This window comes from Bufo gargarizans, chromosome 5 (assembly GCF_014858855.1).
Source record: "Bufo gargarizans isolate SCDJY-AF-19 chromosome 5, ASM1485885v1, whole genome shotgun sequence".
In the NCBI taxonomy this organism is placed as follows: domain Eukaryota; kingdom Metazoa; phylum Chordata; class Amphibia; order Anura; family Bufonidae; genus Bufo; species Bufo gargarizans.
Genome location: NC_058084.1, coordinates 384,694,334 through 384,718,267, shown reverse-complemented (window position 1 = coordinate 384,718,267; position 23,934 = coordinate 384,694,334). Strand labels below are relative to the sequence as shown.

Below are 23,934 nucleotides of genomic sequence, written 5' to 3'. Positions count from 1 at the left end.
AACAAAGAGTGGTCTAACGTCAAAGCGAAAACAGTATCCAATAGCAATAACAGAGACAAGCTGAGAGAACCAAGACAGACAAGGGTATAGAGTTGAAGAGGCAAGAGAATGGTTACTAAACAGTCCAGGGTCATGGTAGCAGGCAAGGAGACCAGTGACCAGGTAAACAATCTGGGTCAGAGACAGAATACACAGTAATATAGCACACAGAAACCAGAGTGAAAATAATAACTGGAATTGACCAAAAGCAGGATTTGAGTAGAGCACAGATCTCACCGTTTGGATTTGCCTGTTTTTTGAAGCCAGAACAAGTGAATACATCACAGCTCTCAGGTTATGCCCTCGCCTACCTCTTTACCTGGCTTCTGGAGCAGAGATTATTACATGCATTTACAGCATATCCCTGATATACATATAAACCAAGTACCCAAATTGCTCCCTAGAAGCACTTATTCAGGTAATAGTGGAAATATCTAAATCCCACAGCTTCTTTCCCAATAGAACTAATGGCCATCAGAACTTGTTCTCTCGTTGATTGTATTCAAGGCACAAGGCTATTCATGGGGAATTGAATTTCCTTGCAGCTGCTCCTCCATTCACTGCAAGTATTTCTTCTTGAGATAAGTTCTTGGGGGTACTTTTAAAAAGAAGACATTTTAGGCTACTTTCACACTGGCGTTTTGGCTTTCCGTTTGTGAGATCCGTTCAGGGCTCTCACAAGCTGTCCAAAAGGGATCAGTTTGGCCCTAATGCATTCTGAATGGAAAAAGATCCGCTCAGAATGCATCAGTTTGTCTCCGTTCCGTCTCCATTCCGCTTTGGAGGCGGACACCAAAACGCTGCTTGCAGCGTTTTGGTGTCCGTCTGACGAAACTGAGCCAAAAATGACACAATAGAAAACGGATCCGTCCTCTATTGACTTTCAATGGTGTTCAAGACGGATCCGTCTTGGCTATGTTGAAGATAATACAACGGATCTGTTCTGAAAAGATGCAGATGGTTGTATTATCTGAACGGATCCGTCTGTGGAGATCCATGACGGATCCGTACTAAACGTGAGTGTGAAAGTAGCCTTACTTAGGTAATATGGTGATTGCCTAGGAGTCAGAAGGGAATTTGAACACATTTAAAAACACTGCTAACAAAAACAATTAGAATTCTTCTTGTTTGCCGAGTTGCCATGCATTTGCATTGGCAATATTGTTGCACAGGCAACTGCTTAACATAACGATATAGATAATTATGCCAATGTTGGATAAAAGAAAAAAATAGAAAACTATGGAATAGATAAATAACTATATGGTGGGTGCCAGCAATATGTAGGTTGACCCAGAGTAAAATGTCCAATATGCAAAGAATATTGCAGCACTCCAAAATATCAGTAGGAATTCAGCAATTTATGCACCCATGTTTGGTGCAATATTTCAGTCCGTGTGGGGGACTGAAACATTGTACTGAACGTGAGAGAATAAATTGTTGAATTCTCACTGATATGCTAGAGTGCTGCAATATTCTTTGTATGATAGACAAACAGATAGATAGATACTAGATAGATAGATACTGTTAGATAGATAGATAGATAGATAGATAGATAGATAGATAGATAGATAGATAGATAGATACTGTAGATGGATAGATGATAGATAAATAGATACTGTAGATAGATAAATAGATAGATAGATGCAATAAATTAGGACCTTGTACATGATTCGATTATCAGGCAAAAAGAAAGTTCTTTCCTGAACTCTGGCCCCTATAAAAGGCCAGTCGAATAGTCAACAATTGATCAATTGGTATAAAAATTGGGTCCTTTTATACTGGCCGTTTAGGCCAATTCTGCCAGTATAAAAGGACCCATGTATAGAATTGAATTCTTAACTTTATCAAGTTGGTTCTCACTGTATAATGTGTAATTTAGGCCTTACAGTAACTTGTCCCCGAGAACAGATATTAGGGAAAGTGACTGGACAGATATACATACCGTACATACAAGATAGAAAAGGAATCCCATTTCTTACTAGTTGAGTTGCTATAGGGATTGTCTATGCATTTTGTATTATTATCGTCACCTTTGCATCCGTTGTGATTGTTCTCACAAAGGTTTCAATGTGCCAACCATTTCTCCAGCTCAAAAAAGCCATGGACACAAATGAATGCTCTGTTTCCAGCAGCTGGATTAAAAACCCCAGCAGAATTTGCATGCAACTAATGTTATCCTATTCTCAACAGTAACTCTATGGTTTGCAGAACATGCCATATGTTTGTCAGTTTGCCAATGAATCAAGATGTTTTGCTGCCTTCAGAGTCTAAATAATTAATGGTAATGTCTAAAACCTAAACCAAGGTTCAGGACTGAGAAACAAAATTGGATAGTTTCTTGTGATGCTGAACCTCATCAGGATCTAACATTTTATGTTAAAAATGTTACACTTTAATGACTTTCTTCCTTCAATAATGAAATACCTTTTTTTTTATATTTATAGAAATGTGAGGGGTGTTTTAACGTTTGTGAAATATATATATACAGTATATACAGTCAGGTCCATAAATATTGGGACATCGACACAATTCTAACATTTTTGGCTCTATACACCACCACAATGGATTTGAAATGAAACAAACAAGATGTGCTTTAACTGCAGACTGTCAGCTTTAATTTGAGGGTATTTACATCCAAATCAGGTGAACGGTGTAGGAATTACAACAGTTTGCATATGTGCCTCCCACTTGTTAAGGAACCAAAAGTAATGGGACAGAATAATAATCATAAATCAAACTTTCACTTTTTAATACTTGGTTGCAAATCCTTTGCAGTCAATTACAGCCTGAAGTCTGGAACGCATAGACATCACCAGATGCATGGGTTTCGTCCCTGGTGATGCTCTGCGAGGCCACTACTGCAACTGTCTTCAGTTCCTGCTTGTTCTTAGGGCATTTTCCCTTCAGTTTTGTCTTCAGCAAGTGAAATGCATGCTCAATCGGATTCAGGTCCGGTGATTGATTTGGCCATTGCATAACATTCTACTTCTTTCCCTTAAAAAACTCTTTGGTTGCTTTTGCAGTATGCTTTGGGTCATTGTCCATCTGCACTGTGAAGCACCGTCCAATGAGTTCTGAAGCATTTGGCTGAATATGAGCAGATAATATTGCCCAAAACACTTCAGAATTCATCCTTCTGCTTTTGTCAGCAGTCACATCATCAATAAATACAAGAGAACCAGTTCCATTAGCAGCCATACATGCCCATGCCATGACACTACCACCAACATCCTTTACTGATGAGGTGGTATGCTTAGGATCATGAGCAGTTCCTTTCCTTCTCCATACTCTTCTCTTCCCATCACTCTGGTACAAGTTAATCTTGGTCTCATCTGTCCATAGGATGTTGTTCCAGAACTGTGAAGGCTTTTTTAGATGTCGTTTGGCAAACTCTAATCTGGCCTTCCTGTTTTTGAGGCTCACCAATGGTTTACATCTTGTGGTGAACCCTCTGTATTCACTCTGGTGAAGTCTTCTCTTGATTGTTGACTTTGACACACATACACCTACCTCCTGGAGAGTGTTCTTGATCTGTCCAATTGTTGTGAAGGGTGTATTCTTCACCAGGGAAAGAATTCTTCGGTCATCCACCACAGTTGTTTTCCGTGGTTTTCCGGGTCTTTTAGTGTTGCTCAGCTCACCAGTGCGTTCCTTCTTTTTAAGAATGTTCCAAATAGTTGTTTTGGCCATGCCTAATGTTTTTGCTATCTCTCTGATGGGTTTGTTTAGTTTTTTCAGCCTAATGATGGCTTGCTTCACTGATAGTGACAGCTCTTTGGATCTCATCTTGAGAGTTGACAGCAACAGATTCCAAATGCAAATAGCACACTTGAAATGAACTCTGGACCTTTTATCTGCTCATTGTAATTGGGATAATGAGGAAATAAAACACACCTGGCCATGGAACAGCTGAGAAGCCAATTGTCCCATTACATTTGGTTCCTTAACAAGTGGGAGGCACATATGCAAACTGTTGTAATTCCTACACCGTTCACCTGATTTGGATGTAAATACCCTCAAATTAAAGCTGACAGTCTGCATTTAAAGCACATCTTGTTCGTTTCATTTCAAATCCATTGTGTATAGATCCCAAAATGTTAGAATTGTGTAGGTGTCCCAATATTTATGGACCTGACTGTATACATATATATATATATATATGTATATATATATATATATATATATATATAAATATTATTGTATTATCCTTTTAGTAACATAGTACATAAGGCTAAAAAAATATATTTGTCCATCCAGTTCGGCCTGTTATCCTGCAAGTTGATCCAGGGGAAGGCAAAAAAAAAAACCTGTGAGGTAGAAGCCAATTTTCTCCACTTTAGGGGAATAAAAAATTCCTTCCCGATTCCAATAAGGCAATCAGAATAACTCCCTGGATCAACGATCCCTCTCTAGTAGCTATAGCCTGTAATATTATTACACTCCAGAAATACATCCAGGCCCCTCTTGAATTCCTTTATTGTACTCACCATCACCACCTCCTCAGGCAGAGAGTTCCATAGTCTCACTGCTCTTACCGTAAAGAATCCTCTTCTATGTTTGTGTACAAACCTTCTTTCCTCCAGACGCAGAGGATGTCCCTTCGTCACAGTCACAGTCCTGGGGATAAATAGATGATGGGATAGATCTCTGTACTGACCCCTGATATATTTATACATAGTAATTAGATCTCCCCTCAGTCGTCTTTTTTCTAAAGTGAATAACCCTAATTTTGATAATCTTTCAGGGTACTGTAGTTGCCCCATTCCAGTTATTACTTTAGTTGCCCTCCTCTGGACCCTCTCCAACTCTGCTATGTCTGCCTTGTTTACAGGAGCCCAGAACTGTACACAGTACTCCATGTGTGGTCTGACTAGTGATTTGTAAAGTGGTAGGACTATGTTCTTATCACGGGCATCTGTGCCTCTTTTGATGCAACCCATTATCTTATTGGCCTTGGCAGCAGCTGCCTGACACTGGTTTTTGCAGCTTAGTTTGCTGTTTATTAAAATTCCTAGATCCTTTTCCATGTCAGTGTTACCGAGTGTTTTACCATTTAGTATGTATGGGTGACTTGCATTATTCCTTCCCATGTGCATAACTTTACATTTGTCAGTGTTAAACCTCATCTGCCACTTATCTGCCCAAGCCTCCAATCTATCCAGATCCCTCTGTAGTAGTATACTGTCCTCTTCAGTGTAAATTACTTTGCGAAAATTGATACTTTACTATGCAAGCCTTCTACAAGATCATTAATAAATATATTGAAGAGAATAGGGCCCAATACTGACCCCTGAGGTACTCCACTAGTGACAGTGACCCAACCTGAGTGTGTACCGTTAATAACCACCCTCTGTTTTCTATCACTTAGCCAGTTACTTACCCACATACAGACATTTTCTCCCAGTCCGAGCATTCTCATTTTATATACTAACCTTTTATGCGGTACAGTGTCAAATGCTTTGGAGAAGTCCAGATATACGACATCCATTAATTCGCTGCTGTCAAGTCTAGAACTTACCTCCTCATAGAAACTGATTAAATTAGTTTGGCATGACCGATCCCTCACGAAGCCATGCTGATATGGCGTTATTTGCTTATTTCCGTTGAGATGCTCTAAGATAGCATCTCTCAGAAAACCTTCAAACAGTTTACCCACAACAGATGTTAAACTTACCGGTCTATAGTTTCCAGGCTCTGTTTTTGGACCCTTTTTGACTATTGGCACCACATTTGCCATGCGCCAATTCTGTGGGACATTCCCTGTCAGTATAGAGTCCGCAAATATCATAGTTTTATTGGATATGTAATATCGCACCAAATTCAGTAGAGGTGCAGGTGTCTATACTGTACCACTATAAATATAATTTTGGCTTCACTATTTACTCCTTATCATTTCTGGCCCCTTTTTTCACCCCCCTTTTCCTCCTCTCACTCACACAGCACTGAAATTATGGAACTAACATATTATTAACCACAATTGACACCTCAGCACTCACTGTTCAAAGTATTCCTATGGACGTGTCAATCTGACCCTCACCTAAGAGAAGTGAGACCTACTGCCCTTGACTGACATTCACTACATAGCACATCCATTTTATTTAACCATAATAATAATTGGTTAATGCGCCTGTTGGCACAAATATGAAATTTGCATGTGCTCACGGGGATCGCACTTCTCTTTTTGTGGTATGGAGCGGCTCTTACTACTGTAACAGGTGACAAGAAATTATCACCTTACAAGAAATATTTCACCTTACGGTCTCCAGGCTGCAAGTGGTCCACAAGAAGCAAATGCTCCTGCAAGCTATCCTATCAGCAGCAGCAGCTGTCCAGAGCAGCCCCACAGCATGACCAGTGGTCCGTCAGATCTCAGGGTTTCCACTTCTCTCAGCAGGCTAGTCTGCAACCAGGTGTGTTTCTGCTACCACTTCATTTATTCTCTATAGGACTACTGGACATAGCCAAGTGTTGTACTCAGCTATTCCTGGCAGTCCCCTCAAGAATAAATGGAGCAGCAGCGGACATGCCTGACCTGCCATTCCATTCATATAGAGGCACAGGACCCCCATTCCCATGATTGGTGGGGGTTACATTGGTTAGACCACCACTGATCAGATACTTATCCTGTGGATGCAGAATATGTTTTTAACTTGGTACAACACCTTTAAGGTACAACATAATTAAATGTTTAAAGGGATTTTCCAAAAATCAGACCATAACCCCAGTTATCATACTGGATATCTCTGCAGCGACAATACTTCAAGTGTTGTACTTATCAGCTGATTTGCTAAACCTCTTTCAAGCAGTAATAGTTGTAGAAAAGATCTTAAAGAAGTTCTCTGAGCCTTTCAGCCAACCTGTGAAGAGAATACACTTTCAGCAGTGCTTATACTTCTATCATTTTGTTGGCTGGGCGTCACATGATTGAGCGATTGATCGCTCCTGTTTTTTCCTGTTCATGTACATTTTGTAGTTGAACAGGAAGAAAGAGCAGCGCACACAGTCATGACATCAGAGGGAGAGTTTACAGCCAGTCCGGTGTTCAGGTGACCCCAGCCGGGATTGTGAAATCAGTGGGGCAACAGATGGGTAAGTACTGCTGAACGTGTATTCTCTCCACAAGTTAGCTGAAGGAGACATTTTAGGCACAAGCCTGGAGGACCCCTTTAAGCAAGTATCTACCTGCATACACATTGGCTGTCAGTCATTGGTGATGGGGTGGAGAGGGACAGGGGAAGCAGCAGACAAATACAATGAAGTCATGACTATGCGTACTGTATTCTTTATTCACTGTTATTATCGAAATAGCACAATATAATAGCTCAGCAGATCTGTGATAATATGCTGCTCTTTAAAAATGGCTATGCTAGATTGCCATGGATTAGCATCTGACACGTACCATACTGTTAGTCGAGACAGAGGAGCAGCACATTCTCAGGAATTTTGAATTAGCACAGTGGTAGCCAACTGGAACCCACATCCCGAAGACCGCATGGTGTTCACAGTCACTTGAGGTTGTGATTCGGTAATATTTGACAATCTTCATGATTTGGGCTCTTCATGCCACCACATTGGATTTGAAATGAAACTACTGAGATGCAATTGAAGAGTAGACTTTTAGGTTTAATTCGAGGGGTGGAAAAAATATCCTGTGAAACGTTTACGAATTGCAACATTTTTTTTTACAAAGCTTCCTGATTTCAGGGGCTCAAAAGTAATTGGACAAAGTGACATTTCCATAAATAAAATGTTAATTTTTAATACTTTGTATAGAATCCTTTGCAGGCAATGACTGCCTAAAGTCTGGAACCCATGGACATCACCAAATGCTGGGTTTCCTCCTTTGTGATGCTTTGCCAGGCCTTACGCTGGGTTCACAACTGAGCGTTTTACAGCGCGTTCCTACGCGCTGTAAAACGCTCAACAAGGAGAGACCAATGCTTCCCTATGGGAATGGTTCTCACCTGGGCGTTTTACAGCGCGTACAATCGCGCTGTAAAACGCCCGACGCCCCAAGAAGTACATGAGCTTCTTTGGGGCGTCTTGTCGCGCGTTCCCGTACATAGACTTCCGGGAACGCGCGACAATGGGCGTTCGCTTGTCTCTGTATGCGCGATTGCAAATACAATCACGCATACAGAGCGCTCCATCGCGAGCGCTCAGGTGTGAACCCAGCGTGACTGCAGCTGTTTTCTATTTTTGCTTGTTTGTGGGTCTTTCTTCCTTAAGTTTTGTCTTAAGCAAGTGAAATACATGCTTGAATGGGTTCAGATCTGATGATTGCTGTTGCAGAATATTCCACTTCTTTGGCTAAAAAAAACTCCAGGGTTGCTTTCGCAGTATGTTTTGGGTCATTGTCCATCTGTACTATGACGTGTCGTCCAACCAACCTTGCTGCATTTGGTTGAATCTGAGGAAAAAGTATATCACCTTACACTTAAGAATTCATCCGGCTGCTTCTATCTTCAGTCACATCATCAAACACTAGTAACCCAGTGCCATTGGAAGCCATGCATGCCAATGCCATCACTCTGCCTCTACCATGTTTTACAGAGGATGTGGTGTGCTTTGGATTATGAGACATACTTTCTTCTTCCCATCGTTCTGGTACAGGTTGATCTTAGTTTCATCTGTCCAAAGAATGTAGTTCCAGAACTGGGCTGGCTTCTTTAGATGTTTTTGGCAAAGTCTAATCTGGCCTTTCTATTTTTAAGGCTGATTAATGGTTTGCACCATGTGGTGACCCCTCTGTATTGCTCTCATGAAGTCTTCACTATATGGTAGACTTAGATACGGATACACCTACTTCCTGGAGAGTGTTCTTCATTTGGGTGGATGTTATGAAGGTGCTTGTATTCATCATGGAAAGAATTATGAGATCATTCACCACTGTAGTCTTCCGTGGATGTCCAGGCCATTTTGAGTTCCTAAGCTCACCAGTGCATTGTTTTTTAACCAGAATGTACCAAACTGTTGATTTGGCCACTGATAATATTTCTGCTATCTCTCTGATGGATATCTTTTTTCTTCAGCCTAATAATGGTCTGTTTTACTTCCACTGAGAGCTCCTTTTATCGCATGTTGTGGGTTCACAGCAACAGCTTCCAAATGCAAACGCCACACCTGGAATCAACACCAAACCTTTTACCTGCTTAATCGATGATGGATTAACAAGGGACAAGCCCATGCAGCCCATTAAATAGCTTCTGAAATAATGGTCCAATTACCTTTGGTCTCTTGAAAAAGAGGCAGCTACATATTAAACAGCTGTAATTCCTAAACCCTTCCTCCAATTAGGATGTAAATACCCTCAAATTAAGGGCTTATTCAAACGACCGTGTGAAACCCGTGCATTCACTTGAATGGGTCCGCGATCCCTCCGTTCCGCAAAAAGATTGAGCAAGCTCTATCTTTTTGCGGTGCGGACGCACGGAACGGAACCTCAGAAAGCACTCCGTAGTCCTTCCGTAGTGTTCCGTTCCGCACGGTTCCGCATCTCCGGACCCATTGAAATTAATGGCCACGGAATGGGACCCGTGTATTGCGGATCCGCAAATGTGGTCCGCAATACGGGCACGGGCTTCACACGGTCGTGTGAATAAGCCCTAAAGCTGAGAGTCTGCACTTTAAGCCGATATTGATTATATAACTGTATCTTAAATATATAAGAAAGTTTAGTGGCTCATCTCTATTGAGATATAGAATGGGGGTGCACTACTAAGAGACCAAGTAATCATATAAAATATTAAAATATACAATGACAGCAGGGCCCTTGTCAATTTACAAATTCATAAAAGTCTAAACTTGTAGCAAGTCTTATCAGAAGAAGGATGGATCCAATACTGTCCACTCCGCTTGTATAAGCTAACAGTTCAAACTACAGTACTCCAGCGCAAGGAAATGTAATTAATTGAGCGTGCCGTATTATGACAAAGCCGCAACCGTTTTTTCACTTAATAGGATAGTCACTTGCAATGTGTAATAATTATGGTTGACAGTGCAATGTGGCTCTAACCACCTCCTGTACATACTGTAGGTTTGCTATTGAAGTGTAGATAGATCTCCCTCTACAGATGACTCCTAGCTGATGGATGGCCGTATGGTTTCAGATAGTAACCGTACTGAATACAGTGTCCCCCTCTTATGCACACTCCGCGTGGTATCCTTGCTTGGTCCGGCGGCCTCCACGGCTCGCAGATGAACAAGAGGCTCGTACAGTGGAATAAATCTCCTGTATTATCGGCTATGCCAGCCAGACGCGTTTCGGAGTATAGCTTACTCCTTCCTCATACGGCTACTACGGCCATCCATCCGCCAGGATTCGTCTGATGAGGGAGATCCATCAACACTTCAGTAGCGATCCTATGTACAGGAGGTGATAAGAGCCACAATGCACTTTCAAGCATAATTATTACACATTGCAAGTGACTGTCCTATTAAGTGGAAACACTGTTGTGACTTTGTCATAATACAGTACGCTCATTGAATTCAATTTCCTTGGAGTAGTTTGAACTGTTAGCCCTTACAACATTAACCCCCCAAGCGCAGTGGACAATGTTAGATCCATCTGTCTGATGTGACTTGCTACATTTTTAGGCGTTTATTAATTTATATTATGAATTGATCTATGAATTGTTTTCTATGCTTTATTTTTCAGCAAGGGCCCTGCTGTTATTGTATATTTTATATTATTAAAATATCTTTATTTATATTATCCTGTATTGTACAGGTTATCTCAGGTAGGGGAGTGCCTACTTTGTTTCATACGTATCTTGAATATGTTTTGGCAAACAGCTATAATGCTAAAACTTGTGTCACTGTCCAAATATTGCTGGACCTATCTGTATAGCTATGGAACACCCTGATGTTAACCTTAACACAGATCGAGAGATCCTGCTTCGGATCATTAAATGGAATTTTGATCATGCCAAACTGCTGACAAGGGGAAGGGGGGAGGGCAGTCCAATCACACCTTTCATGGATCTTTTATTATCAGGGGTTCCTAGTTGCCAACAGTACTGAATTTGCAAGGACCGTCTCTAACTCTCAGAGAAGGTCCTGGCAAATTCGGGCTGTCCCAGGTAGAAAATGGGTGGGGCTCATGAATGATGCTGGTTGTTACAAGTGTCAATTAGGGTATTTTCACACTAGCGTTATTCTTTTCCGGTATTGAGTTCCGTCACAGGGGCTCAATACCGACGGAACTGCCTTCTGGATCCTCACAACGCAAGTGTGAAAGTACCCTTAGAAAGAAGGGAGGGAATGTGAAGAAGGTCAATGAAAAGAGCAGAGAGCACTTCACAGAGAAGCTTTATCTATTGGGCATAATCTGGTAGAATGAAACTTCATATTTACACTACTCCTGATAATAAAGGCACCACAAAAAGGTATGTTTTTCCTGCTCTCCCCAATCCAGTACTGTCAGCCGTTTAGAATGGTCATAACTACTGAGTGGTGACCACTCCATTTGAAACTAAATTAGGTACCAGCAAATAGAGCAAGGGCCCATATTTACTAATTCCGATGCCTCAAATGTATGACAGTGGTGCATCCTGTGTTATAGATTTGGACCCGGATTCATCAAGATGCCAATCTTGATGGGCCTTAAATTGGATACCTATCTTGATGAGGTCATAAATTACATGGCAGCTTGGGTTGTTTATGCACTTGAATGAAATCTATGGCAGCTCAGAGCAGTCATCGTTTTCACTCATTATTTATGCAGTTTTCTTCCCTTGCCCTGTTTTTTTATTTTTTTATTTTTTTTTATTGGTGAGTGTGGTATAAAATGCCAATTGCAACTAGAAAGTCGCAATGGCATTTAAAAGCCGCAGATCACATGGATTTCTGACTTTTTCTACACAAAAACTGGTGTAGGGAAAATAATGAATTTCCCTCTTGATGCTTCTTGGTAGAAGTTACATACTCTTTGTAAACCAACTTCTAGTTGCTTAATTTGGATCCTTTTTTGTGGCAGAAAACTGGTGCATACAAATCATTTCTGCTAAAATTACGACTCCACTAAATCACTACCATATTCCAAGCAGAAGAAAAAGGCGAGAAGGGTGCAGACAGTCATTCCTTTTGGCGTAAATACATAAAATGTGTGTGTGCACCAAAAAAAAGGTACAAACAATACCAAAAGACTGGTGTAGTAACTCAGGGCACTTTCACATTAGTGTTTTTCTTTTCCGGTATTGAGTTCCGTCACAGGGGCTCAATACCGGAAAATAACTGATCAGTTTTATTCCCATGCATTCTGAATGGACAGTAATCCGTTCAGTATGCATCAGGATGTCTTCAGTTCAGTCCCTCTTATGTTTTTTGGCCACAGAAAATACCGCAGTATGTTGCAGTTTTCTCTCAGGCCAAAAATCCTGAACACTTGCCGAAATGCCATTGAAAATGTATTTCAGCATTGACGGATCTGTTCTTTCGGTCCGCGCATGCGCAGACCTTTAAATCTGTGAAAAAAATAAATACTGGGTCCGTTTTTCCGGATGACAACTGGAAAGACGGATCCAGTATTGCAATGCATTTGTCAGATGGATCCGGATCTGTCTGACAAATGCATCCATTTGCGTATGAATTGCCGGATCCGGCAGGCAGTTCCGGCGACAGAACTGCCTGCTGGAATCCTCTGCCACAAGTGTGAAAGTACCCTTGATTAATGGGGTTCTCTGTGAATGACTTAAAATGGCCACCAGCAACCTGTCCTAGAATGGGGGCAGGACTGGTTGCCTCCACATGAAGAGCTGTCTAGCGGGTGAAGGGACCAGGCCTCACTACACATTACACTCTGGCACTTGCATATACTACACGTTGGTGAGTTTGCTCAGCCATGATGGCATATTGTAGGCAGGATCACATCCTAAGGCCTCATGCACACGTTCTGTTCCGCAAAATGGGGTTCCGTTGTTCCGTGATCCTTTTCCGCTTTTGTTTCCGTGTGTCTTCCTTTATTTTTGGAGGACCATGAGACATAAAGGAATGTAAAAAAAAGTCAAAGACAGGTTTGCCATGCAAATGATAGGAATAAAACGGACGCGGGTGACATTCTTGTGTGCCTCCGCGTTTTTTAGCGGTCCCATTGACTTGAATGGGCCCGCGAACCGTTTTCCGCGGAAATAATAGGCTAGGTTATATTTTTTTGACGGACTGGAACCACGGATCACGGACGCGGATGGCAAACGGTGCACTATCTGCATTTTCAACGGCTCAATAGAAATGAATGGGTCCGCACCTGAAAAGCTAAAATCGGTGGAACGGACACGGAAGCAAACAACTGTCTTACTATCTATTGTAGAGCTGTGTAGTATGTAGTGAGACTCTTCCCCCTCACCCCCCTAGTCACCCCCCTAGTGATGGCAACCAGTCCTACTCATAGTCTAGGAGAGGTTACTTTCAGACATTTTGAATCTTTCACAGAGAACCTCTTTAATGTGGTTTTGTAGTGTGTTTGCAATTTAATATTTTTTTTATTATATTCCCTTTTATATCATCTTCTCAACAATCCATATTACAAAATCTTTTAATGATTTAATTATGGCTTTAGAAAGGAAATTTTAATGGTGATATTCCGATATATTAAATCATATTTGTCAGGCGAGAACAGATTTAAAATGGACAACGGCTAGCCTGATAACCCAGCGTGAGATTTCTGAAGTATACAGCATGGGGCAGAACGTCCTCCAGCACAGCATTTTCACAGATGGCTCAGTAATAATGCTGCTCGCAATATTATCCTCCTGAAATACAAGCTCAGCTGAAACAGTCTATGGAACTTGATGATCAGCTAACTTGCTTTTCCATAAATTATTTTAGAAATACATGGCTGATTTTTCCATGTAGAGAGGACTAAATTTCATATTTTAAAATTCGTTCACACTTCGTTTGGTGGCAAAAGGTTACCACGGACCATAACGCAATTCTATGACGGAATACATAACCGAATGCCTTTAGAGGCATTCCATTATTATTCATTCCGTCATAATAGAAGTTTATGGGCTGCAAAACGGATCCGTCCCGTTTCCGTTATGCAGGGGTGTCAGTGTGACAACCAGAATCTTTGCATCAATGGACCCCACTGACTTATAATGAGAACTTGAGAATCATCCGGTTCTATCAAGGTATCTGTTATTTCCATGGAAAAGTATAGTGACGAGGATGTGAACATAGCTTGAAGCCAGCCATAAACTTAAAATTTATGTTCACATGACCAGGACTGGCCAATCGTCTACTGTGTGGGGGGGCCTCGTGACTCTTACCAGGAGATACATGTCTTGGGAGAAATGCATCAGAATTTTGGATATTAACATATCCAACTTTTTGGTTCTCAGAAATAAAAGTTGTCAGCTATCTAAAATGTATAGCTGCTTCAGGTATGACTTGGCTACGGTACCACCGTACGAAAGCTGAACATTGTGACAGATTACAGTTGCTAGCCAGAGATCCCAGTATTAGAGAAGGAGAAAGACTAATCTGTGGGCCATTGCTTGGCTCATGCTTAATATTGTATTTCCTGCCTAGCACCCACATGGACATTAACACCATGGCACTCCCACACTACCCTCAGGTAGGAGCTCACAGCTAAAGGGAGTGCCCCAAGGGAACACAGGGTGCCCCTTCTCATTGCACTGACCCCAAGGAACTTACAGCCTGAGGGAGTACACTGTCACACATCATCATCAGGACCACTACCACTCCCACTCTGCTCTGACTCCTCAGGGGTTTGCAGCAATCACTAAATGTAAATGCAGTTTTATTCTCCACTGACATGCAGGCAGTTGTTGGAAAAGAACGGTTCCTTCCCAACAATCGCCTGCTCCATTGGGTCATGTAAACCAACCTTTACACTGAAGGGGCTGGTAATGACACTTAGGCCTCTTTCACACGGGCGAGTTTTCCGCGCGGGTGCAATGCGTGAGGTGAGCGCATTGCACCCGCACTGAATCCGGACCCATTCATTTCTATGAGGCTGTGCATTGTGTGAAAATCGCAGCATGCTCTATATTGTGCGTTTTACACGCAACGCAGGCCCCATAGAAGTGAATGGGGCTGCGTGAAAATCGCAAGCATCCGCAAGCAAGGGCGGATGCGGTGCGATTTTCACGCATGGTTGCTAGGAAATGATTGGGATGGGGATCCGATCATTATTATTTTCCCTTATAACATGGTTATAAGGGAAAATAATAGCATTCTTGATACAGAATGCTTAGTAAAATAGGGATAGAGGGGTTAAACAAAAAAATAATAATAATTTAACTCACCTCATCCACTTGTTCACGCTGCCCGGCTTCTCTTCTTTCTTCTTCTTTGATGAGCTGGGAGGAAAATGACCTTTGGTGACGTCACTGCGCTCATCACATGGTCCGTCACATGATCCATCACCATGGTGAGTTAAATTATTATTTATTTATTTTTTAACCCCTCCAGCCCTATTTTACCTAGCATTCTGTATTAAGACTACTATTATTTTCCCTTATAATCATGTTATAAGGGAAAATAATAAAATCTACACAACACCTAACCCAAACCCGAACTTCTGTGAAGAAGTCAGAGTTCAGGTCTGGGTACCAAACATGCCGATTTTTCTCACGCGTGTGCAAAATGCATTAAACCGCTTTTTCCCGCGACGCACCCACATCCTATCCGGCCCTCACACGCGACGCCCATGTGAAAGAGGCCTTAGGGAGACAATGCATCTGACACCTGAAGGGGCACTAGGGCTGACCCCAGAGGTGTAATGGGAATGAATCTTGTGAGCACTGTGATTGAAAACTAAGGACACATTAAGAAATGACACTGTAGGGAGACCACCTGTAAATACATACAAAACGTATTTGTCACTTCTGGGAAGTATTTTTGTTGCTCTCTGTTGTTTTTTGGCACTGTTGGGGAAGCATTTTGTGCTGCACTTTCATATTCGCCACTGCTGGGGATGTATTTTGTGCTGCAGTAAGGTATAAGGTACTACTATGAAAGTTTTTTGTGCTAAAATATGGTATAAGGAGCCGCTAAGGAGGCATTGTCTACTACACTGTGGAATTTGTTTAGTGCAGTTGGGGATGTATTTTGTGCGGCACCATGGTATTTGGTGTTGCTCATGAGGAGACAGCACCAGGAAAAAAAAAAACACCATTTGTCCTGTTATCTGTATTTACTAAGCATTGTTTTGAGAGCACTGTGGGTGGCGCTGTGGGAGACTGTGCTCCTTTTTGTCTGTGGTTTGGCAGATAAATGCAGGTCCCACCTATGAGACCCACACCTATCTCCAGGACAAGGGTCCCAGATTGCCATGTGACATGGTAAGGCAGTGCAGTGGCCATGTTTGGGGTGGCCCAAACATTACACTGAGTCCCCCAGACACCGTTGAGGTGTCACTACGTGTTGCTGCTCTCCAGAAGGGTTCGTAAAGCGTGGTGCACCCCAATGGGAAAAAAAAGTCCAGAGAGTCAGGGTCTGCAGTTAACCAGTGTGCTTCTTTACTGGAGGAATTCAGTGGCAAAATAATACATAGGGCTGGCTTCCCCAGTCTCTTCGCTGGCAGAAGAAGGGTTTGATGCTGAGAAGCTGTCCCTCTCTCTCTCAGAAGGCTGGTACCCTGGTCAAAGGCCCATGGTCTGTACCTCAGTAGTCCGGGTGACTCCTTGAGCACAGGGCCCGTGACTCATGGTTTGTGGCTCAGCGTCCCCATCTCAGCATCTTCTTCTGGTCACTCATGCAGGCTGGCATGAGTCTTCCCCTCCAAGCGCTGGTCCATAACTGCAGAATACTAGGGGCTCTGACAGCTCTCCTTATATATCATTTCTAGCTAGACTGGAACCTTCTAGTGGGAGGGGTGGAGTGGAGAAACTCAGCACAGATACATTGTTTCACATTGCGTCTCTCACAGACTTACATTGGAGTGTCAGTGACACTCAACTGCAGTTTTTCCAGACAAAAACAAGTTTCCAGACATAACAAGGTCAGTCTGTCTGGTTTTGGTCATAAACAAGTCTGAGTTTTCCCCTCCAAAAATGCTCTTCTTTAAACCCCATGGCAGCTTTGGAAAATTACCAGCTTCTTATTCAAGTCCCAAAAGTCTCTAAGTATTCATTAACCCTTTCCACAGAGCCTTGCAAATACAGTGCAAATGAACAGCATACAGGTCCTTCTAAAAAAATTAGCATATTGAGATAAAGTTCATTATTTTCTGTAATGTACTGATAAACATTAGACTTTCATATATTTTAGAATAATTACACACCAACTGAAGTAGTTCAAGCCTTTTATTGTTTTAATATTGATGATTTTGGCATACAGCTCATGAAAACCCAAATTTCCTATCAAAAAAAATTAGCATATCATGAAAAGGTTCTCTAAACGAGCTATTAACCTAATCATCTGAATCAGCTAATTAACTCTAAACACCTGCAAAAGATTCCTGAGGCTTTTAAAAACTCCCAGCCTGGTTCATTACTCAAAACCGCAATCATGGGTAAGACTGCTGACCTGACTGCTGTCCAGAAGGCCATCATTGACACCCTCAAGCAAGAGGGTAAGACACAGAAAGAAATTTCTGAACGAATAGGCTGTTCCCAGAGTGCTGTATCAAGGCACCTCAGTGGGAAGTCTGTGGGAAGGAAAAAGTGTGGCAGAAAACGCTGCACAACGAGAAGCGGTGACCGGACCCTGAGGAAGATTGTGGAGAAGGACCGATTCCAGACCTTGGGGGACCTGCGGAAGCAGTGGACTGAGTCTGGAGTAGAAACATCCAGAGCCACCGTGTACAGGCGTGTGCAGGAAATGGGCTACAGGTGCCGCATTCCCCAGGTCAAGCCACTTTTGAACCAGAAACAGCGGCAGAAGCGCCTGACCTGGGCTACAGAGAAGCAGCACTAGACTGTTGCTCAGTGGTCCAAAGTACTTTTTTCGGATGAAAGCAAATTTTGCATGTCATTCGGAAATCAAGGTGCCAGAGTCTGGAGAAAGACTGGGGAGAGGGAAATGCCAAAATGCCTGAAGTCCAGTGTCAAGTACCCACAGTCAGTGATGGTCTGGGGTGCCATGTCAGCTGCTGGTGTTGGTCCACTGTGTTTTATCAAGGGCAGGGTCAATGCAGCTAGCTATCAGGAGATTTTGGAGCACTTCATGCTTCCATCTGCTGAAAAGCTTTATGGAGATGAAGATTTCATTTTTCAGCACGACCTGGCACCTGCTTACAGTGCCAAAACCACTGGTAAATGGTTTACTGACCATGGTATTTCTGTGCTCAATTGGCCTGCCAACTCTCCTGACCTGAACCCCATAGAGAATCTGTGGGATATTGGGAAGAGAAAGTTGAGAGACGCAAGACCCAACACTCTGGATGAGCTTAAGGCCGCTATCGAAGCATCCTGGGCCTCTATAACACCTCAGCAGTGCCACAGGCTGATTGCCTCCATGCCACGCCACATTGAAGCAGTCATTTCTGCAAAAGGATTCCCGACCAAGTATTGAGTGCATAACTGAACATAATTATTTGAAGGTTGACTTTTTTTGTATTAAAAACACTTTTCTTTTATTGGTCGGATGAAATATGCTAATTTTTTGAGATAGGAAATTTGGGGTTTCATGAGCTGTATGCCAAAATCATCAATATTAAAACAATAAAAGGCTTGAACTACTTCAGTTGTGTGTAATGAATCTAAAATATATGAAAGTCTAATGTTTATCAGTACATTACAGAAAATAATGAACTTTATCACAATATGCAATTTTTTTTAGAAGGACCTGTATATATCACAACATACATATAAAGTGCAGCAGTGATGTGCGGCAGGGGCAATATTCGAATTCACAATATTTTGCAAATATTTGGGCGAATATCCATCATATATTCATGAATTTGTGATCTCCAGTCATTATTTTCTTGACTGCAAAAATCGGCAATCGGAAAATTCGCAATAAAAATTTGCAACACGAAGATTTGCGATCAACACTACTCCTAAAGTCAAATATATTGCAGCATTCTCATTGACCCACAAGCAAGAAGCAGTGAGGGATCACGGGTACTGATGAAAAAAAATCTAGAATATTCACGATTACGAAGATATAGCACTATATTCTAGATATTTGCGAATTCTTAAAGTGCCAATATTCACGATAAAAATCAGCGATTAGAATATTGGCTAACAACACTATTAAGCAGTATTAAACAGTGCAAGTGAAATAAAGTAAGTTTATAACTTTTGCATAGGGGAAACAGGGGAAAATGTCCACAAATTTCCAGACTTTACAGTACCCCCTACTCCAGGGGACTACGGCAGCTAGGGTTGCCACCTTTCACAACAAAAGGAGAGAAGCAGTATGATTTATCAGCTAACAGGAAGTCTTATACCTCATCACAACAGCTATATTCATTTATACTGCTCAGTACATCTCTATAATGTGCTAAACAGTACTTCTGAATGTCTCTGAGTGAAAGGAAAAGTTAGTGAGCAGAATCTCTGTGTACTCTATGGGCAGTCATCATTAGGACTCCATACACCAGCTTAGGGACAAGTGAGAATTATAGATGAAAAATGTAGAGGGCAAAACTGCCAAAATGCCAGATATAAAACACATCAACACCAGTGGTCTCTACACCATTGGAACCATGCATAGAACCATGCAGGGGGGGAGGAGGGGGGGTCAGAAGATTACCATTAACCAGACAGTGCTATCTGCAAAATGATTTCCTTCTAGCTGAATCTTTATTACAGTATTCACATGACAGGTAAAACGTAGTGAGCTTCACCTCCCTCCACCTCCCATCAGATCAACATGTTTCGAACCTCCTGGTGATGACACTTGATGGTGTCCGGGGGACCCATAGTAGCATTGGGACCACCCTAAACCTGGCCATTGCACATGATACTGCAGTATGTATAATATATAGTACTAGGAAAACAAGGGTTTGCATTATGGCACATGCTTAGCCTCTGCCTATCCTGCAGAACAGAAGTTGCCTGAAACTAAATATAAAAAAGTGTCTCAATATACAGGATAGTTTATTTCACCGAATTTTTTTTCTAAAGTGAAATAATGCCTTAAATGAAAAGTTATAAGATGCAATATAAAATCTTCGATAATAGTCCATTCTTTCCTATGTGTTTTTATATGAGAAATCTGTATATTCCTAGCAAGGCTTTTAGGACCATGTCAACCATAAAATTAGAAAGCAATGAGAAGGTGTGGATGATTTAATTAATATTGCTTTCCATTTTCCCTTGGGGTCATGAATATTATTAAGCTGAAAATCTGCCTTAATCATCACCTTTCACAAACTCATTATTGATTTACTTGCAGTCTTAAAAGGAGTGCAATGTAAAATTTTCCTTGGAGTGGAACCTCTATTTAATCAATACAGTTAACTTTAACCACTATCATAAACCAATCCACCTGTTTTACGATGGCAAACTGGACTCCCAATAGATTGAAACTATTGCCTTTGTTCTTGGTCTGTGTGACACTTGAAGGGGTTGTCTCACATCATCTAATGGCCCTTATAGTGCTTAAAACGTTAGTATAAGTGACTTACTGATGTAATCTATTTGTCCAAATATTCTCCTTGTCCGTGTTTATTCCATTTATCCATCCCATTATAGATTGCACATTGTCAGGGGTTACAGCAGTGGCCGCACTGGTTCACTATAGAAGATCGATTCAGCCTCTCTGGTGGCCGGGATAGTGGGAGTACGCATAGGAACGCATGCGCAGCTGCTTCTGTCCTGGCGACCTCGTGTCTGCGCTGTTCTACCCAGCTACTTAAGTGGCAGCTAATAGCAGCGCTGACTCAGGAATGCACTTACACAGGCAAGCGACACTAGGATGCCTGTGCGAGTGAACAATCCTCATCAATCAAGCTTTCAGTCAACACCACCATTCGTATCAGTGAACGTCTTAGGCCTCTTTCACACGGGCGAGTTTTCGGCACGGGTGCAATGTGTGAGGTGAACGCATTGCACCCACACTGAATCCGGACCCATTCATTTCTATGGGGCTGTGTACATGAGCGGTTATTTTCACACATCACTTGTGCGTTGCGTGAAAATCGCAGCATGCTCTACTTTGTGCGTTTTTCACGCAACGCAGGCCTCACAGAAGTAAATGTGGCTGCGTAAAAATCGCAAGCATTCGCAAGCAAGTGCGGATGCGGTGCGATTTTCACGCATGGTTGCTAGGAGATGATAGGGATGGGGACCCGATCATTATTATTTTCACTTATAACATGGTTATAAGTGAAAATAATAGCATTCTTAATACAGAATGGGTAGTACAATAGGGCTGGAGGGGTTAGAAAAAATAAAAAAATAATTTAACTCACCTCATCCACTTGTTCGCGCAGCCCGGCTTCTCTTCTGTCTTCATCTTTGCTCTGCAGGAGGAAAATGACCTGTGGTGACGTCACTGCGCTCATCACATGGTCCGTCACATGATCCATCACCATGGTGATGGATCATGTGATGGACCATCTGATGAGCGCAGTGATGTCAAAGGTCCTTTACCAGGTCAAGAAGAAAGAAGAGAAGCCAGGCTGCGCGAAGAAGTGGATTAAGGTGAGTTAAATATTTTTATTAATTTTTTTAACCCCTCCAGCTCTATTTTAGTAAGCATTCTGTACTAAGAATGCTATTATTTTCCCTTATAACCATGTTATAAGGGAAAATAATACAATCTACACAACACCTAACACAAACCCGAACTTCTGTGAACCAAACATGCCAAAACACGGAGGCACACAAGATTGTCATCCGCGTCCGCATCCGTTTTTTCCTATCATTTGCAAAGCAAACTAGACTTCGATTTTTTTTCACTTTCCTTCATGTCTGGTGATCCTCTAAAAATCATGGAAGACACACGGAAACAAAAACGGAAACGGAACCCCTTTTTTGCGGACCGTGAAAAAATACTGTCGTGTGCATCAGGCCTATCTTTAATGGCACCCGTATGGCTATGTTCACACAGGCAAAAAATGCTGCATATTCTGCCACATCAAACCGCCATTTTTATATGGTACTATATGTATCCAAAACACCACAAACAGCTTTCCACTCATATTAGTGGGGAAAAAACACAACCTACAGTAGTGCTCATGGGCACCAGTTTATAAGCAACTGATTTCAAAAATGCTTCAGAAGTGGTTTGATGGTTTACTGCTTTACCCACTGAAGCTAATGAGAAAGAGGTAAAGATGCGCGAGAGTGGAGAAATGAGTAATACCTGGAGTGTATTTGGCAGCGTTCACACCACAAGCGTTTCTCAGTGGCAGATTTTCATTCTGACCTGTCACTGAATTTTAAGCAGTTTTTTGCCTGTGTGATCATAGCCTGACATCCTTGTATTAAGCAGATTGAGCTGGAATTCTGGCGTACATGCCTTACACAAAATTTATTATTATCCCTAGTATAGGTCATCAGTATTAGATCAGTGGGGACCTCACTCCTGCCACCCCTTGCCCGATTAGCTGTTTAACGAGGACACAGCACAACGGTAAGGGCTATGTCCTCATCACAGCTTTCCAAGGACAGAGCCGTAGGGTGCACAATTATTAGGCAAGCTGTATTTTTGAGGATTCATATTATTATTGAACAACTACAGTGCTGTTGGTCAATCCAAAAAGTTAATAAACCTCAAACCTCAATGCTAAAGAAAGTAAAAGTGAGATTTTGGCTTTCTTCGGAGAATGTCTATGTGTGCAGAAATATTGGGCAGCTGTTAGTGTGCAGTATTATGTAACTAAATGAAAAAAGGAAAAATCTCCAATTTCACTTGTTTATTTTCATCTGTTAGGGCCAGTTCACACAGAGTTTTTTGCCGCTGATTTTGGAACGTTTCTGCCCCAAAATCAACTCCCAAAAAACACCTCAAAACAGCCTCCCATTCATTTCAATGGGAAGCAGCACTTGCTTTATTTTACACATGGAAAAAGAAGCGTGGAAAAAAAGCAACAGCATGCCCTATCTTGGGCCAGGATCAGCGCTAAATCTTCCTTTGAAATTAATAGGAAGCTGAAAGAAAAACAGCTCCATGCATTTTTTTGCACAGATCTGCTTCAAAGCATGTTTTTTGCGCTGAAAAAAACATGTGGATTTCGTGCTGAGTTTTTAGGCATGCTTTTTAAAATTACTAGACTGCTCCCTGTCTAGTGTCCTCCACGTGGGATGACATTTCCACATTTCCAACCACTCTACCATTTAGCGATGCTTTGATGAAGGTCTATCGCACCAAAACGTATCCCCCAGTTATTGCAATATAGAGTGCTTCACTAAACTTACAAACAGAGATTTGGTTGATTTATTTAATTTGGATTTTTTTATAAAAAAATGTTTTCCCTTTTTTGTATTTTGAGATATATACCTGGTTTGGTGTAAAGGAGCATTACATTAAACCTACCTTTGCATATCATTTTGAGAGTGCGTGGTTTCATTTATATTGACTACAGTGGGTTTCCACCCTTATACCACGGCACCTCCCCTTAGTGGAGTGCATTTTCCATTTCTTCTATTTGCTTTTTAAAATTAGTCATGTGAACTAGCTCTTAAAGTGAGAATAATAATTCCATTTAAAAAAAAATGTAAGGCCTTTACTGGCTAGCCAGGCAGAGGAGTACTTTGCTGCATGTGATGAAGAATTGTCCTGCTTAAAAATCATGGTTTTCTTGAAATATGTATATTTTTCCTATACGACTGCTTGAAGAATGTGTCTTCTAAAAACTGGTAGTAGGTTTGGGAGTTGATTTTGAGTCCATCTTCAACATGAAAAGGTCCAACTAGCTCATCTTAATTAATACAATAGCAGTATGTGGAGCTCCACCTTCTGGAGTCTGAGTTGAGGTGGAGCTCTGTGCCCATTACTGATCCAGGCACAGTCCAATCCATATGGTCCATCAGG

General features: G+C 41.7%; 1 protein-coding gene across 1 annotated transcript in view; it reads left to right on the top strand.

The window, feature by feature from the left end:
• Positions 1–7,032: 7,032 nt before the first annotated feature.
• NPVF (neuropeptide VF precursor) overlaps positions 7,033–23,934 on the top strand; it is a 178,041-nt gene continuing 161,139 nt past the window's right edge. The window contains exon 1 of the mRNA XM_044295633.1: positions 7,033–7,128. The gene's annotated coding sequence lies outside the window, so the exon portion shown is untranslated. The remainder of the gene's footprint in view (positions 7,129–23,934) is intronic.